This window comes from Anomalospiza imberbis, chromosome 34 (assembly GCF_031753505.1).
Source record: "Anomalospiza imberbis isolate Cuckoo-Finch-1a 21T00152 chromosome 34, ASM3175350v1, whole genome shotgun sequence".
Taxonomy (NCBI): domain Eukaryota; kingdom Metazoa; phylum Chordata; class Aves; order Passeriformes; family Viduidae; genus Anomalospiza; species Anomalospiza imberbis.
The window spans coordinates 1,001,584-1,019,473 of record NC_089714.1 but is presented as its reverse complement, the minus strand read 5'-3'; the positions used below and the strand labels follow the sequence as shown (position 1 = coordinate 1,019,473).

The 17,890-nt window shown below is 52.7% G+C and overlaps 1 protein-coding gene and 1 pseudogene across 3 annotated transcripts in view; one reads left to right on the top strand and one right to left on the bottom strand.

The window, feature by feature from the left end:
• LOC137464017 (zinc finger protein 850-like) overlaps nucleotides 1-17,890 on the bottom strand; it is a 646,379-nt pseudogene that overhangs the window by 141,156 nt on the left and 487,333 nt on the right.
• The window catches only part of LOC137464016 (zinc finger protein 850-like), a 506,586-nt gene that overhangs the window by 132,756 nt on the left and 355,940 nt on the right, over nucleotides 1-17,890 (top strand). The window lies entirely within an intron of this gene.

Below are 17,890 nucleotides of genomic sequence, written 5' to 3'. Positions count from 1 at the left end.
GGGGGTACCAAGTACTCCTAGACACCAATGCAGCATTAAGAAGCAGCATTCTTTATTCAGCCGGGTGCACGGGGGATAGCTCCTCCCAAAGCCGAGCATGCTGAGTACAGGAAAGTTTCTGTTCATATTCTGTATTTTGCACACATGTTCATTGATTGTCCTGGACTAAACACACATCTGATAATCATTTCCCCAAAATCATTAACATATTTCCCCTCCCCTTTACCCATGCTCTCTTCTGTCCTGGGGGTCTCTCTGGTGGTCCCTGGTGGTCGTGGACCCCAATGTTCCCATGGGCCTGGTTGAGCTGGCAGGACACTGAGGCTGGTGAACTTCCAGTTCCCCTTCTGACACAATGGGCATTGTGTGGTTTCCATAGGCCTGGGGTTTTGGAGAACAAGCTCCAGCTGTCAGTTCACCTGGTGGAGACAATTTATCATCTGGGAACGTGAGGTCACAGAGTGGCTATGACATCACAGAGTGGGTTATGTGAGGTTATTGAGAAGCTATGGCATCATAGATTGCCTCTGTGACATCACAGAGCCAGCTGTGACATTACGGGACAGAGGTCTGACATCACAGAGCAGATTATGACATCACAGAGTTGGCTGTGACATCAGAGAACAGCTGTGTGACATTAGAGAATGGGCTATGACATCTCAGAGCAGGCTGTGACATCACAGAGGGGCTGTGTGACATCCCAGGAGGGCTGTGTGAGGTCACTGGGTTGGTCACTCTGCCCATGCTCCCCCTCACAGTTTCTCCCAACAAGTCCAATGCTGTTCATGCCCAGCAGGGTCCCTGTCCCCTGGTATCCCCCCGGTCCACCTGGAGCCACAGCCCCCACCAAAGGATGTTCCACAGGATCCACCCCAGAGCCTGACATGGGGAAAAGGGGCCAGGGCTGTGGGACCACGACTTCAAGGACGTGGATTATCCAGGTCCCTGTGGCCTGGGTTGGGTTCCCCAGGGCAGGAAAGATGTCTGGCAGCTGGAGCAGGGTTAGGGAAGGGCCTCCAAGGTGGGGCTGGAGCCCTTGGGCTGTGAGCAGAGGCTGAGGGAGCTGGGCTTGTCCAGCCCAGAGCAGGGAAGGCTGAGGGGCTCCTCATCCCAGCCTGGCAGTGCCAGCGAGGAGGGGATGGAGAACACAGAGCCAGGCTCTTCACCGGGGGCCTGGTGGGAGACAGAAGCCAATGGGTGGAAGGGGAAAGAGGGGAGATCAGCCAGGCCAGGAGGAGATGAAATGAGTCAGGCTGGTTTCAGCATTTCCTCAACACCAAAAGCAGCCTGACCTCCCTTCTCCATCCAACACGGACAGCTTTGCAAATCAGGAATTGTTTGTGCTGTTTTGCCCTCACTCCAGGACGAGCATCCTGATGCAAGAAATTAATTGTGTTTATTTCTATCACAAGACCACCTTTGTCTAAAATCTGGTTTAGTATGGAAATCACTTGTGGATGGTGGACTCATCAGACACTGCTAGGACGTTGCACATAGCTCAGGGAAGAGTGTGATTGTTATTAAATTGTGTCCTGTTCAACCATGGTCTGTTGGCCATGAAGAGAAACTTTCTGTGCCTCTGAGTCTCACCGGCTCCTGACCCCCAAAGGACACAAACCTGATGAGTTGTGGTTCCCACTCCAGTGGTGGCACTTGGACCTCCCTCCATCCCCAGAGCAGAGCTCCCTTGTCCCAGAAAGTCCCTGGCAATGCAGGGATGAAGGAAAGAGGACAGGCTGTGGGGATCAGGGGCAGGGCATGGGCAGGGATTTGGGGTGGTTGTGAGCCCAGGGCAGGACCCGGCCCTTGGCCTTGGTGAACCTCATCCAATTGTCCTGGGCCCATGGCTCCAGCCTGTCCAGATCCCTCTGCAGAGCTTCTGCCCTCCAGCACAGCCACACTCCCACCCAGCTTGGGCTCACCTGGGAACTGCCTGAGGGTGCCCTCGATGGCCTCGTCCAGATCAGCAATCAAGAGATTTCACTGACCTGGCCCCAGTCCTGAGCCCTGGGGACACCCCTGGATGTGACTCCATTCCTCAGCTGCTCTGAGTGCCAGGGGTTGGATGAGGGAAATGGTGGGGAGGGGTTGGGGACAAAGTGTTATTGATTGTCAGCCATGAAGGGTCTTGATTTTCACATCTTTTCAGACTGTATTAGGGGGTGCTGGGGGTCAATATCAATTGGACATTGCTGATATCAAACTACAAACAGGAAAAACAGGAAAAAGAAAACAGGACAAAACAGTTATTTCTGCATAGTTTTCAAAACAGTATATTCACTTTAAATACACTTCTGCAATCTATCTAATTAACCTCAGAAGGATTGAAAACTTCAATTTTTCCCAGCGGCATTTCTTGTTTGGGAATTTTAAATAAATAGTTATGAGCCTTTTTCACTGAGTTCCTGAACTGAAGAGCTCAACAAAGAAGAGGCCTCTGGAGTAGTAAAATTCATCAGCAGCCTCCAAGGGGCTGAGGCTCCATCCCCAACAGAGCAGCAATGACCAGCAATGGGCACAGCTTTGTGGCTGCCCCAGCTCTGGGATGGGCCCTGGGCCTGGAGCAGGAGCAGCTCTGGAGGGCCCCAAGGCCGGGCTCTTGTGCTGGCCTGGGCAGATGGGATGGCAGCAGGGGCTGCAGAGCTCTCAGCACCTCAGCCCGAGGGGAGCAGGGCACCCAGGGAGCCTCCTTTGGCCTTGGCCAAGCCCCTTCCCCCATGGCTGGGGCTGAGTCCTGGCTGAGCTGCAGCTGCTGCTGTGCCCTGGCCAGGGGCTGAGGCCGTGGGGCCAGTGGCCAGAGCAGCCTGGGTTGAGCAGAGCTGTGGGGCCAGAGCCGGCTGGGCTGTGCTGGGGAGAGGCCCTTGGTGCTGCACAGAGCTCAGGGCAGCTGGCAGAGCTTGCAGGGAGCTGGGCTGGGCTCAGAGAGCCTGGCACAGAAACCATCAGTGTCCATCCCAGCCTGGCTGAGCGTGCAGGGGCCAAGGAGAACAGCCCAGGGTCTGCAAGTTCTCAGTGTGGGAGCTGAGCTGGTGAGCCCCTGAGCCCTCCCGAGTGCTGGGGCTGCACCTCCAGCTCCAGAGGAGATGTGACAGATGGGAGCAGAGACAATTAATTCTTGCTGGATTCCTTATTGTGTTTGCTTATACAGGTGACCTGGATCCATATGTAGACGAGCTGTTTTGTGCCAGCAAACACTGGTAGAGTGAGAAGAATAATATTTTTTAGCTGAAAATAGTATTTCATGCATTAGACACAATAAGAAAGAAAAGACACATATGATCAGAAGAGCATCTGAGTTTTTTAGAGGATGAGAGACTCATTGATGTTCCAGCAGTCAAACCTGCTCAAATACTTTCCTCAGGACTTCCTTGAGATGAGAGGTGACCACCAGAGGACCAGGCCAACCAGAGGTGTCTGTCCTGCCAGCTTTTGTCTGGGAGAACCCTTGCATATAGGGAATTTTTCAGGAGGAGTATCAGTTTTGGTTGTGGGCACCTGGAAAGACGGATGGTTCTTTTCCATAGGAAGGAAAGCACAGAGCTCCAGTTCTCCAGGGACTGATGAGAGGCAGCCCTCAACATTCCAAGATCAGCTGGACCTGTCAGGTAGCCCCTGGGAGCCCAAACCCTTGCTTCCATGAGGCCTTGCAGTGTCACAGGGGTCTCCTTGGTGCCGCAGTATCACAATGGTTGCTTGGTTCCATGGGGACTCCCAGTGTCAGAAGGGTCTCTTGGTTCCATGAGGCCCTGCAGAGTCCCTGGATTCAACGAGGCCTCAAAGTGTCACCATGGCCTCCAGGGTTCCATGAGGCCCCGCAATGTCACTGTGGACCTTTGGTTCCATGGAGTCCTGCACTGTTCCATGGATCCTTAGTTCCATGGGGCCCTGAAGTGTCACAATGGACCCCTTGGTTCCATGGTGCCACACAGTGTGACAAGTGCCCCTTGGCCTGCCAAGACTCCATAGTGTCACAATGGCCCCTTGGATCCATGGGGCCTGTAGTGTCACAATGGACTCCTTGGATCCATGGGGCCTGTAGTGTCACAATGGCTCCTTGGATCCATGGGGCCTGTAGTGTCACAATGGCTCCTTGGATCCATGGGGCCTGTAGTGTCACAATGGCCCCTTGGATCCATGGGGCCTGTAGTGTCACAATGGTCTCCATGATGCCATAAGGCCTTGCAGTGTCACAACAGAGCATTGGTTTCACTGAGCCCCACAGAGTCACTATGGTCCCCTTGGCTGCACAGGCCTCTGGAGTGCCACAATGCCTCCTTGGTGTCACAAGGCCTCAAAGTGTCAAAATGGCCTCCAAGGTTCCATGAGGCCCTGCCGTGTCACAATGGACCTGTGGTTCCATGATGCCCCATAGTGTCACAATGGCATCCTTGGTTCCACGGTGTCAGAATGGCCCCTTCATCCCATGGACACCCACAGTGTTCACTGTAGTCCCCTTGATTCCACGAGGCCCTGCCATGCTCTAATGGCCCCTTGGTTCCAGTGGGTCCAAAGTGTCAGAAGAGTCTCCATTGTTCCATGAGGCCCCGCAATGTCACTGTGCTCCCCTTGGTTCCACAGGATTCACAGCTGAACAATGGACGCTTGGTTCCATGAGGTTCCTCAGTCACAATGGTCTCCTTGGATTCACAGTGTCACCATGGACCCATGGCTCCACGAGGCCTTGCTGTGTCACAGCTGACTCCTTGGTTCTGTGAGGCCCCGCTGCCACCAAATCTCTGCAATATCAGAATGAGGCTCCTTAACACTCATCTGCTATTTCAGAGGATATCGTTTATTCAGGCCTGAGGTCTAACATGGGATAACTCCTAACCTGACGTGGACATGTAATTCTACCAGTGTGTCGCTCAAACACGGTCACTAAATGCCAATTACAATTTACCCATTTCCATAAATCCCACCCCAAGTTCCCAAATTCAGTCCTTGTTTTCTCTATCACTGCACCCTGGAGCTAGATGTCTTCTTCTCTTCCAGCCATCCTTGCTGGGAAAGCAGCCCCTGCATGCCTTGTTCCTCTGCTGGAAGTTCACAGGCACGGTAAAAATGGAATGAACCCTTTGGGTCTCAAGGCCAAGGCTTTGTGTGGCCAGGCAGGGGCAGGCAGGAGGCAGAGCTGTCAGCAAAGGAAGGGGCCAGCGAGGTGGGGCAGCCGGGGGATGACGACAGCCTGCAGGGACAGAGGCCAGGGCAGGGACACCGCAGGACAGCCTGGGCTGCAGAGGGCACAGGGATGTGCAGCAGCTGCAAGGCCCTGACAGAGCCAACCTGTGCAGCCCTTTGGCCATGGCTGCTGGCCCTGGGCCTGAGGCCACGAGGGGACAAGTGACCCTTGCAGCCCTGGGGCCTCATGGCCTCCTTGTCCCTGCTCAGCAGCCTGGCAGGGGCCGCCCCATGGTCCTGCCCTTGGCATGGCACATCCCAACATGGCAGTGCCCATCCCGGGAAGAGCCCTGAGCAAGGAGGGAGGGACAGGATCTGCCTTGCCAGGGGCTGGGGCTCAGCCTTGGCCCTTTGCATTCCTGAGACACATCCAGGTTTGCTCAGCGCCAGAGACACCTTTGCCTTGTTTGTCCCCACCTGTCATCAGTGCCTCCAGGGTTCTGCTCTAACTGGAACCTGGGGACACTTTCTCAGTCGTGTCCCTCAGTGGGACCCATTAACACTTCAAGAAACTTTGGAGTTTAAATTTGAGGTCTTTAGAAGTTTTTTGAAGACACTCTTCAGGGACTGAGTCTGGTGTAAACAACACCAAAGCCCTGAGAGGGCCATTAAAGTTTTCCTAGTGCAGTTATGGAGAAAGATTTCAAAGAGCTTGTAAGAAATACACTGTCCTCTTTCAAAGGGTGTATTTTATTACATTTCTCTTTAGAGCAGAGGCGATTGCAGCATTCTGGGATTGATACTGACCCAGGCTCTCCCCTCAGGAGCTCTGGCCTGCTCAGAGCAGCTGTGCCTTGAGCTCTGGTCCAGTGTGGACAGCCTTGCTCCACATTGCCCAAGCCCATCCTGTCTGTCCTCGCTCACCTGGGACCTGCTGTGCTTGCAGAGCTGGCTGCACCCAGCCTGAGAGGGGCTTTCCCTTTGTCTATTTTTGAAGCAATCTAAAACTCCCGAGTTTCCCCATGAAAACAGACACACTCCTCAGCTGTGTGCCAGCCCAAGGTGCCACCAAAACCACTGCAGACCTGCCCTGGGCCAGCTGTGAGGGTGGATCATCAGCCCAAGCTGCACTGGGCCACTGCAAGGGGCCGTGGCCGTGGACACTGCACTGACCCCACTGCTGGGTTTGGCTGCCACGGCAACCCTGAGACATTAAACTGTCCTTGGAAACACTGGGGAGGACTGGGACATACTGGGGGACACTGGGAACGCTGTGGGAGACACTGGGACATACTGGGAGTGACCCTGGGAAGGACTGGGACAGCCTGGGAACACGAGGAATGCTGAGGGGAATCTGGGTGGACTGGGATGGACTGTGGGGATACACACTGAAACATACTGGGACATACTGGGAATGACACTGGGGGATAATGGGACAAACAGGGGACACTGGGAACGCTGTGGGGAAGACTGGGGGACACTGGAGTGGACTAGGGATGACACTGGGGGAAACTGGGAGGGACTGGGAATGAACTCAGGTGTACTGAGAGGGACAGGGCTGTACTGGGAGGGACTGGAGGAGCACTGGGGTTGCACTGGGCTGCACTGGGCTGTACTGGGAGGGACTGGAGGAGCACTGGGGCTGTACTGGGCTGTACTGGGGTTGCACTGGGCTGTACTGGCAGGGACTGGAGGAGCACTGGGGCTGTACTGGGGTTGTACTGGGCTGTACTGGGGTTGCACTGGGAGGGACTGGAGAAGCACTGAGGCTGTACTGGGCTGTACTGGGGATGCACTGGGCTGGACTGGAGGGGTTGGATGGGCTGTTCCCGCCTCCCATTTGCCGGGGCTCCCGCCCATCACCGCCCGCAGCCAATCAGCGACAGGGATTGTGGCCTTGGGGTGGTACCTGGAGTCGGCGCCATACTTCCGCTATTGCCTACAACTCCCGTCATGCCCCGCGGCCCGATTCAGCCCCATTGGAGCCGGGACTACAACGCCCGTCATGCCCCGCGCTCCACAGATTCCCCCCTCGATATCTGTTCCCATCTGTCCCGTAAGTGTCCCCCAGACCCTCCAGGATCCCCAAGTGCCCCTCAGCGCCCATTCGGGACTCCCCAAAGGCGCCCCCGGATCCCCGGAGTGCTCCCGACCCCACGGATGCCCGGCACAGCCACTGCTGGGAATTCATCTCCTCTCATCCCCCGCGGCCCCAGAGCCCCTCAGAACACAGTCACGCGCCTAAACCGCCTGCCGTACCCCGCGCCCTAAGGAGCCCGGGTAGAGCTCCCCGAGCTCCCCCCAAGTTCTCCCGAACCGTTTACGTTCGCTCCGAAGGCCTCAAGTCGCGGCTCGGACGCAAAAGTGTCCCCCAAGGGCCTTCCCGGACCCCCAAACGCCGCGTCCGAGCCACTGCCGGGACTACAGCTCCCATCATGCTCCGCGGCGCACGTCCCGCACGATTGCAGCCGTGACTTCATCTCCCGTCATGCCCCGCGCCCCATCGCAGCTGCGCCTAGAACTCCCGTGATGCTCCGCGGCCCCGTTCAACCGTATTCTACCCGCGCCTACAACTCCCATCACCCCCCGCGCCCCGGAGAGCCCCGCTGGAGCCCCCCAAGTGCCCGCCCGGGCCCCGCGGGGCCCCAAATTCCCCTCCCTGACCTCCAAGGGCCCCCCTGGACCCCCAAGGGCTCCCCCGGACCCCGAGCTGTCCCTCAGAACCCCTAAGTGCCCCTCCAAGTGCCACCCGGCTCCCCCAAGTGTCCTCCAGACCCTCAAGTTCTCTCTGAATTCCCTCCCCAGGCACAGAACTGCCCCAAATGTGCCCCAGAAATGTCTCCAAGGATCCCAAAGTGGCCCCTCCTTAACCCCGTGTGAGAAAAAGATGATAAAAAAGATGACAAAATGACTGGAAATATTGCTAATTGCCATAAACAGGAAGAAATAAATAGCCAATACATCTTAATTCATTAATGAAGGGAATTGTGTTACTTAGATACAAAGAACATTCGTTTTCCTGGCTACTAAAAATGTATAGATTTTTAATGTTAATATTAAAATTAGGTAAGAAAAAATAATACTATTATTAGAAACAAATGTAATACATATAGAAATAATTAAATATGTGAAAAATGGATATTATATGGCTCTACGCAGATAGTTACTATATGTATTGTATTATATTGATTAGTTGTGCTGTATTAACATTTTAATAGTACAGTAAATGTAGTTTTGTAGTTAAAAGGATGATTTAGCAGTTAAAATAGAAACTCTGTATGTGGGGGTTTTTAAAAGGAATGAGACACTGGCTTCGAGCTAACAGTCACAGAACACCTAAATCTGCCAGAGAAGAGGAATTTATGGTTTTCTCATCAGAAGAAACTGATTTCTTCAGGCCTTGCTCAGACTCAAAGATGCCGTGGGGATTAAAGGAAGCAGTTGAAAAATAACAGAGTTGCTTGTTTTAAATAGAATGTATGCATAACCATGAAGTATGTATGAATATGCCACAGTGTATGGTTTTTAAGGTTATTCCTTTGTTCACAAAACTTGCTTATCGGGCTTAAGTGCCCGAGAGCATCCGGACGTCCGTAAGTCTTTGCTTTTCATTGTCTTGTAATTGCCCTAACTCTAAATTTTTATTGCTCTAATTGTATTATTATTATTATAAACATTTTATTATTATTAAACTTTTTAAATTTTAAAAACCAAGTGATAGGTGTTTTTCACAGTTGTTAACATAAAATAATGTATTACAGAATAGAAATAAGAGAATAAATCACAGGAGCATTTTTGGGTATTTTGGCGTGTCAGTCCCAGGTGGGCGGTGTCAGATGTGGTGACGCTGGAGGTGAGGAGCAGGTTGTCCAAACAGGGTCAGCCCAAAAGGGGCTCATTCTTCTCCATTCTGTTAGAAATGAGAAGCTTGACTCAGCCAATACATCAAGCAGCAATTAAATTTATTAATTAATACGGTAACGCATGAGCAGAGACAGCACTGGGTGCAGTGGTGGGGGTTTTCCCCTCCAACTGCACACCGGTTGTTGGGCTTGCTGGTGTGTATTGATCATATTCATGCATATTCATCAGCTTTCCCCAGCAGCTTCTATTTCCCAATTTTGACGTGAGCTTTCAGCAGTTTCTATTTCTACCTTTTGACGCCACAATTCTATACTTTAGGATCGTAAATCTGTGATGGTGATGTCTGGTTCCTTTCCAATTTCTGTACTCTGTTGTGATCTATTCCAGGTTTCAATATCCTGGGATGTGTGTCCCACATGGTGGGGTCCATCTTCCTGAGGTGGGGTCCAGCTTCTATTTTCTGGGATCATTAATCTGTGGTAGTGATGTCCAGCTTCCCCTTTCGAAATCATTAATCAGCAACCTTGATGTCCATCTTCCTTTTCCAGGAGCTTGGGATAGGGTCACTTCCCTTTCTGTTTAAATCCTTTATATATTCCAAAGCTACAGTTTAACACCCTTAATACTAAGCAACATTCCAAAGTTAGAATTCAAAGGTTCTTATTGCAAAACAGCTTAAGACTTAAGTACAAGTAAAAAGTTCTTATCAAAAGCAGCATTCTAAAGTTAGAATTCAAATACTCTTATTACAAAACAGTTTAAGACTTATAATTGTTATTTGTAAATAAAAGATTGGTTCAAAAGCCTTCTTCCATGCTTTCCTGGGTTGTGTATTAGAACTCATCTGTATAACTGTCCCATGGCCGTGTTCCATACATTTCATAACCACAACTGCACAGGCTGCCTTTATTTACCTGACACAAAACACAACTTTGTATTTCACACTCCTGCACAGAACTCCAAACCGACTCCAGTCACTGCACAAGCCCTGGAGCCTTGAAGACCATGGAAGGAAGACAAAGAGCTCCTGAGGGCTTTCTGTATTTTCATCAGCCCCACGGTGGATTTGGGGCTGGGTCCAGGACCCTCAGGCACTGGGAGAAGGATGAAGAAGCTGCTCAAGGAGGCAGAAGCAAAACTCCAAGTCCCTGGGAGCATCCCTGGGCCCCAGCAAGGGCAGGGAGTGCCAGAGGCTCCCCAGGGAGTGCAGAGAGCAGATCCTTGAGGCCAGGGTTGCAGGGAGCCCAAGGCTCTGAGCAGGGAACTGCGATGCTGAGCACGGCCTGGCTTGGCTGCAGGAAGCAGAAAGGCCAAGCCCTGAGCCCAGCCTGGCACAGCAGGGCCTGTCCCTCACGGCTGGCTCGGGGCTGTTTGTGGGGCAGGGGGATGTGAGGGGCAGCAAGGACAAATGTCACAAACCTGTGTGACACTCCAGATCCTCATGGAGCCAAGGGGCCAGTGTGACACTGTGGGGCCTCATGGAAACAAGAGGCCATTGTGAGCCTGCAGGGCTGTAACACCCCAGAACACTGAAATGCTGGGGGTCACCAAAGGTTCCTTTATTCGAGTTTGTTGTACAGGAGAAACACCAACCAGATATTCTCACCATGGCCAGATGCCAAGAATATTCTTGGTAAGAAGAGACCCAGCTCTTTAGTGAATGGCCCACACAGGGATTGAACCCACAACCTCGGTGATACCAGCACCATGCTCTAACCAATGGAGCTAAGAGATCAAAATAACACATTTTACTGGCAAAATGTAGACAATCAAGGAACTTGAGCAAAGGGTTTCATACAACATCCACTGCAGCAAAAAACTCTTACCATAGCATTAACTTTGTTAACTTAGCCCACTTTACCTAAAAACCTTTAACCCTTAAGATCTTCAGTTACCCAAAAATGTTCCAGTTAAGCAGGATTAGAAGAAGAAATAGAGAACAACAGAAAGACAGAAGATCTATAGAAAGACACACACATAGACACCAACTGCTCGGGTTCCAGTGTCACTAACAGAGGAACCCCAGGAGAAGGCAGGATCCAGACCATGGGCCGGCCTCGTGCTCCGGCTTTTAAACCCCTGGGCCTGCATGGGCCTGCCCCTGGGGTGGGACTGCCAGTTGCTTGTCCAATCAGAGCCAGGGAAGGCACCAGCTTCTGGTGTGTGATTGATTGACAGCTGGGCCAATCAGAGCTGGGTTAGCACTGCCTGCTGTGTGATTGATTGACAGCTGGGCCAATCAGAGCTGGGTTAGCACCGCCCCTTCCATGTGATTGACAGCTGTGCCAGGCCAGGGCTGGGGGCGGGGCTCTGTCCCACCACAAACCAAGGCCTGACCCGCTCCTGGCCCCACACGGGCATTCCGAGCATCCCAAGGTGTCTGGGGACATTGATCTCATCCAGCCTCTGACAGCGCCCACGGTGACACTACAGAACCTCATGGAGCCATGGGTCAGCTGTGACACTGTGCTGCCCCATGGAATCAAGGAGACCATTGTGAACACGGGGGCCCCAAGGAACCAAGGGTCCATGGTGACCTTGTGGAGCCCGCGGTGTCACAGAGGAGCCGTTGTGACACAGCGAGGGCGCATGGAGCCGAGGAGCCATTGGGACACATCAGGGCTTTGTGGAACCACGAAGCCATTGTGACATTGCAAGGCCCCATGGAAGCACAGGGCCATTGTGACACTGCAGAAGCAAGGGGAACATTGTGACACTCCAGGGCCTCATGGAACCAAGCAGACCATTGTGACACTGTGGGGTCGCATGAAACCGAGGCAACATGGACTAGGTCTGGCTGGCTGGGCCTCCTGGGGACCACCTGAGAGGTCCAGCAGACCATGGCATGTCGATGGCTGCTTCTCACCTGCCCTGAAGCACTGGGGCTCTGGGCTTTCCTTCCCATGGGAGAGAACTGTCCTTCTCCTCCAGGGACCCAGGGCCAAAACTGGGATTCCACTTCCAAAACTCTGTACATCCAAGGATTGCTCCCCAGTGAAATCTCCCAGGAAAGAAAGGTGTGGCTGCCCTTGGTCTCCTGCAGATGCCTCTCACCCAAAACACTGGGGCTCGGTGCTTTCCTTCCAATGAAAAAGAACCACCCTTCTTCTCAAGGTGTTCATGGTCCAAATTGAGATTCCTCCTCCCAAATTCTGTATAATTCTGTATATCCAAGGATTCCTCCATGACAAAATCTGTCAGGACAAGCAGGTCTTGCTGGCTTGGCCTCCCAGGAGCCACATCTCTCCTCTTCTGCCTTTGAAACACTTGGGCTCTGTGCTTTTCTTCCTATGGAAAAGAACCGTCCTTCTTATCTATGCAGAAATGGCTGAAATTGAGGTTCCACCTCCCAAATTCCCGATATACAAGGGTTGCTTACAGAAAAAAGCTACCAGGACAGAGAGGTCTGGCTGCCTTAGGCCTCTGGTGCCCATCTGCCCTTGAAACACCAGTGTTCCATGCTTTCCTTCCTATGGAAAAGAATTGTCCTCCTCCCCCAGGTGTCCATGTCTGAAATTGGGGTTCCACCTCTAAAATTCTGTATATCCAAGGGTTGCTCCCAGCCAAAATCTGCCAGTACTGCCAAGTCTGGCTGGCCTTGGCCTCTGGTGGCTGCCCCTGCCACACTGGGGCTCGGTTCTTTCCTTCCCATGGAGATCACTGTGACACGGTGGGGACCTCATGGAAGCAAGGGGATCATTGTGGCACCACTGGAGCCCATGGAACCAAGGGGCCATGGTGACACAGCGGGGCTTCATGGACCCAGAGACCATTATGTCTCTGTGGGACCTGATGGAACCATGGAGGCCATTCTGACCCTTCAGGGCCTCGTGTCACCAAGGGGGCATTGTGACACCTCAGGGTCTCATGGAAGCAAGGGACCCTTGGGACACTGTGGAGCCCCATGGAACCGAGGGAACATGGAACAGTTCTGGCTGGCTTGGCCTCCCAGGGGCCACCTGACAGGTCTGGCTGATCTTAGAATGCCAAGAGCTGCCTCTCATCAGCTCCTGGAGTACTGGGGCTCTGTGCTTTCCTTGCTATGGAAAAGAACTGTCCCTCTTTTCAGCTGCCCATTGCCAAAATTGGTATCCTCCCTAAAAAATTTCCAATATGCAAGGGTATCTCTCAGAAAAAAAAACTGTCAGCTCTAGCTGACCTCTTATCCACCTGGGGAAACAGTGGGGCTCTGTTCCTTCCTTCCTGTGGAAAAGAACCTGGCCTTCATATCCAGGGTCCATGGCTTAAATTCGAATTTGGCCTCCCAAATTCCGTATATGCAAGGATCGCTCCCAGACACAAGTAGCCAGGACAGACAGGTTGGGCTGGCCCTATGCTCTGGTGATTTTCTTAGACTATGAGCTGAATGTTTTCATTTGAAAACACCTTGGAGAGCACCCAGAGATCTCCCAAAGAGGAGTTTGGAGGCCTCAGACACATGACCACTACATATGGACAAAGGAGCTCTGTGCTCTGTGCTGTTGTGGTGGTTTTGCATCACAGAAGTGATGTCCTGAGAGAAGCTGCTAGCAGTTTCCTCGGTGTCTGACAAAAACCAATCAGTAATTAGCTTTGAGAGCTGACAATCTGTTAAACCACTAAGGAAACTGCACACGCCTCTGTGAAGACACAAGTTAAAGATGGAGAAGCCTGGCTGGGTCTGTTTCCCTTCTGGCCAGCAAAGAGGTGACCAGGCCGGGCCAGCCCGGTCTCAGCCAGGCCAGGCCGGGCGGCTCCTGCCGTGGGGCCGGGCCCCTTCCCAGGGAGCCGCCAGGCCCCATCGGCTGCCGGGCAGGGCAGGGGAGGCCGCGGGGCCGAGGCCGGGCCGGGCCGTGGCTGCGGTTGCTGACATCTGGCCGCTACCGAGCCCTGCCCCGCCGCCAGCCCGGGCCCAGCCAGGATCCGCCGGGCCCCAGGAGCAGCCCCGGGCCGGGCCGGCTCGGCCAAGGTTCTGCCGCCCTTGGGGTTCGCCCGCAACCAGCGGGCAGGGGGAGGAGAAGCCATGGGCCCCGGCCGTGCTGCTGCTGTGCTCTGGCCTGGCTGCTGAGATCCTGGCCCTGCCCCAGCGCGGCCCAGCCTGACACAGCCCCAGCGCAGCCGCTGCAGAAACCTCCATGGTAAAACAGCTCCGGCTGCAAGTACCGAGCCCGGCCGGGGTCACGGAACCATCTGCAGGCCCCAGCTGAGATATTGACTCTTCCAGTGCTTCCATCCTCCCTCGAGTGAGAGAAAAGGACAAAGTGCAGGCACACAGGAGCAACATGAAGACACCGAGGTCAGTGAAGAGGAAGTTGAGTCCCAGATGGGAGGGTTGAGGAGATGCCTTGATCTTGGGGCTGAAATCCTCTGGTAACGCTATGGAGAAGGATGTAATTGATACATCAGACTCTCTTTTTCCCTATAACACATTGAAAAGAATTGGCAGATGACTTGTTCAGCAAAGGCCTCCATGCTAATGTAAGGAAATGTTGAAGTAGCTGTGATCCCATGAGAAGTTTGAACAATGAAAGACAGCAGAGTGATGAGAACCTATGCCCCCAGGGAGAGAAGAAAACCTCTGTTTCCAGAGATGAAGATAATTTCAGAAATAAATGAAGAGAACCTTTGCTCTTAAACAGCTCATTTTTAAACTAATATCCCATAAGCTGGCATGGCTGATAAACACAGCTGTGGGAGAAGATGTGAAAAAATGGGAGGGACTTCACAATTACAGATTTTTCTGAGCAGCTGTAATTAGTGGAAATTAAAAGCTATGATTCAACTGTTTTCTTGTGGAGAAGTCTCCATATAATAACAAGAGGAACTCCACTCCCTGAGTGAAGTGAAGAAAAATTTTCTAGAGGTGGTAAACAAACAGAGAATTTTATGTTTTGTCTCTTTACATTGTCAGGTTGTGTGGAGAGGGGAAGTGTTCTGAAAGTTTTGTTCTGATTCTTATAACTCTTTCTTTTAGTTACTGTTAATAAACTTTTCTTTATACACTTTTAAAGTTTTGAGCCCACTTTGCCTTTCTCCTAATCCTATCTCAGAGCAGGAAATGAGTAAGTTTATTCCAGTGAGTGCCCTGGTAATTAGCCAGCACTGAACCCACCACAAAAATTAATGCATTGGCTGAGAAATCTCAAAATGGTGAACCAAAATCACTACAGAAGCCTTCCAGATGAACTGCATTAGAGCAGAGGGAAATCAAAGTAGAGCCATGGTTTGTCAGGATTTGTTTGATCCTCATGAGTTCCGTGGTGCATTTGGAGCTGAGCCCTGGAACCACAGGGCCTGAGAGGAGATTGCACAAACCTTTCCAGGAGTCAAAGGCAGAAGAATACCACAAAATGTCTCAAAGCATTAATGGGACCCACTGAGGTCCATCCCCAACGCAGGCTCCTCATGGACTCCTTGGAGGAGAGAACTGGAGGCCGGGATGGCACAAAAACCTCTCAGAGACTCAAAATAGTACAAAAACCTCTCAGTATGGAAAGGAAAATCCAAAGTAACAGAAAAAAGTTGAGTGTCTCCAAGCATCAATGAGCCCCACTGAGTGTCAGTAGAAAGCTCTCAAGGGACTCGTTAAAGCAGATAATTGGGGCCATGACTGCACAAACCTCTCACAGAGTCTGGATCAAAAGGGAAACACCAAGTACCTTAAAAGAACTGAAGTACCTTGAAGCATTCATGAGCCCCACTGAGTGTTGTTCCTGACAAAGCCTCTCCAGGGACTAATTACAGCAGATAATTGGAGGCCAGGATTGCACAAAGCTCTCAGAGACTCCAAGGCAAAAGCCAAAGCCAAAGTGCTTTGAAAAACCTGCAGTCCCTGGGAGCATGAAGGAGCCCCCAGGGCCATTCCTGAGCAAGGCTCCCCAGGGACTCCTTCCAGCAGATCCCTGAGGCCACTGGGATGTGGGCTAGGGGGGGATGCTGAGGGCAGGACAAGGGGCTGACAGTGCCCAGCCTGGCTGGGGCTGTGCCAGGAGGCCCCAGTGCCTCAGGACAAGGTGTCTCCTGACAGCCCTTGGTGGCACAGAGCCTGCTGTGCCCCAGGGCACCAAGACTTGGCTTCTCTTTGTCCCCACCTGTCATCAGTGCCTCCAGTTCTCTGCTCTGCCGGGGCCTGGGGACACTTTCTCAGTCGTGTCCCTCAGTGGGACCCATTAAAAGTCAAAGAAACTTTGGAGTTGGATTCTGACTTGGAGTTCTGGAGAGGTTTCTGCAGCTCCCTCTCAGGGCCTGGTGTTCAGGGCCTGAGCACAAAGCCCCAGAGGGTCATTAGAGTCCTTGTGCTGTGTCTGTGCTGCTGAGCTGGGCCGGGCTCCTGGCACAGAGGGTGATCCTGGCAACCAAGGAGAGCTTCAAAAGCACATTTCTCTGGATGAGGAGCTCTTCTCCCAGCCCAGCAGGGCTGGGGCACTGCCTGCAGCCAGCCCGGGCACAGCACAGAGGCACAGAGAGCTTCCATCAGTCAGGGCTGGGAAGGTGCTGAGAAGTGCCTGGGGCAGAATCACTGGCAGCCCTTGGCACAGGAACCTCTGGCTGCAGGACAATGCAGCTGCAGCTCCTGGAGTGATCTCCTACAGCTGGATCATCCCAATGCCCACAGACCCTGTGAGTACAACTCTGAGTATTTCTGGTGCAGGGGAGGTGAAATGCTCATGAAGCTCTGATATGCTGAGAGGTTCTGATTGGTCATAGAATATTTCCAAGATAATGATTTTGGTAAAAATGAGCACATTTCCTAAAACTTTGTATTCAGTTTCCTAGTATTGAAGAATTGCAGGGAGGGGAGATAAATATTAATGGTTGATTAGGAATTTTGACAAGCACCTGAGACATCCAAACTGTTATTTTTAGTGATCAATAGGTTCACAGAAGATCCCTAATGTGCTTTCAGCCACTCTGCCCATGGACAGCAGCAGCATCACCTCTGCTGGAGCTATCAGGCTCAGCCTGAGCTGTCCTTTCTCCAAGCTGCAAACAGAACCTGCCCCCAGCCAGTGCCCTGCAAACAGGCAGGGTTCTGTCAGGCCAAGGAGAGTGCACAGAGATTTGGGGTCTGTGAGTGCTGGCAGGAAGAGATCAGGCACAGGGAAACACCTGCAGGAGGAAAATCCCCAGGAAGCTGAGAGAAGATCAGGGAAGGAGAAAAAGCAAAACCCAGAAATGCTGTGACAGGGAGAGTTTAGAGATGTCCAGAGGATCCCCTCCAGTGCAGCCCTTCCCTCTGAACAAGCCCCCTCCCTCCTGTCCCCCCAGCCAAGCCTCTGCCCTCAGGGCCGGGGCTCCAAGGCGTGCAGCCCCTCCTGTGCAGGCAGAGCTGCAGCAGAGCCGTGGGGCAGCTCTGCAGCCCCGGGCCCAGTTCCCTCTGCAGAGCACAGGGCTGGGAGCAGCTGCCCGGCACTGGGGGCTCTGGGAGGGGGCACAGCTGGCTCAGGGTGACACAGCTGTCCCCAGTGCCCAGCTCTGGGCAATGCTGTCAGTGCAGCCAGGGAAGGAGCTGCATCTCCCTTCATCCAGTGCCATCAGAAGGACACTTGGAAGTCTCCCTGAGATTTCAGTCCAAGCTGGGAGCTTCAATCCAGGGTGCAAACCTGTCCCAGAACATCTCTGAGTTATAAGATTGATGGAGAAAGGCAGAGGTGCTTTGACACTGAAAATGCTGTTGGCTTGATGAAATGAGCAAGGTGAGTCCTTGGATACAAATGTGGAGCTGGGCTATGCTGGATCCATCTGCTCTCAGCAGTACCCGGTGACATTTTAGGGGAAGCATGGAAAGGTTATCACCCACCACCTGAGAAAGGTTAAAGCCCAGAGAAACTCTGTACAGGTCACAATGACAGACCATCTCCACGTACTCTCCTCTCATCACTTTGACTCACAGAACTTGCTCTGTTCTCCCTGAGAGCAGCAGAAATTC